Genomic DNA, 793 nt, shown 5'->3' on the forward strand with positions numbered 1-793 from the left:
GGGGGACAAACACAGACACACAAACACACATACATATATATATATATATATACATATATACGACAGGCTTCTTTCAGTTTCCGTCTAGCAAATCCACTCACAAGGCTTTGATCGACCCAAGGCTATAGTAGAAGACACTTGCCCAAGGTGCCACGCAGTGGGACTGAACCCAGAACTATGTGGTTGGTAAGCAAGCTACTTACCACACAGCCACTCCTGTACCTATCTACCTAAAAATCGAAGGAAATAAATACTATTCCCTTCAAACTTTGCTTTTGTGACCTGCACATCAGTGTTTGAAACTGACCTATTTTCCATTACATTTCGGACAGATTCAGCACTGAGTTACTGAAGCAGAAATATCATTACAACTCAATACCACAGATTTGCTTGTCAGTTTCTTGAGCATGTCCCTTAGTGGCTGTCAATATGTGCATCTCTGATCATGTGCAGGAGTAGTAGGGGAGCATCGTAGCCATGTGTTGATCTACGCAAACATTATAAACAATACAGATCACTACGACCATCAACAGGTCAATGTCAGGACACCCAACTAATTAACACTCTGCTACTATCATAGCAATCCTTCTTCGAACCCACAAGAGTTAACAAGTGAAACAGAGACAGGCAGAAACAAGAAAAATGCCCCTGTTATTTGAATACTATACAAATATGTCTTTAAAAAGACTTTTCTTTTAAATTTACCAAAATTTAATTTTTCAATAATTTTTCAAAAATTTATTATTCATATTTACTGTTGAAAAGATCTCAAGGATCGAAACCGGTTCTGTAA

Source organism: Octopus bimaculoides, chromosome 24 (genome assembly GCF_001194135.2).
Source record: "Octopus bimaculoides isolate UCB-OBI-ISO-001 chromosome 24, ASM119413v2, whole genome shotgun sequence".
Lineage (NCBI taxonomy): Eukaryota > Metazoa > Mollusca > Cephalopoda > Octopoda > Octopodidae > Octopus > Octopus bimaculoides.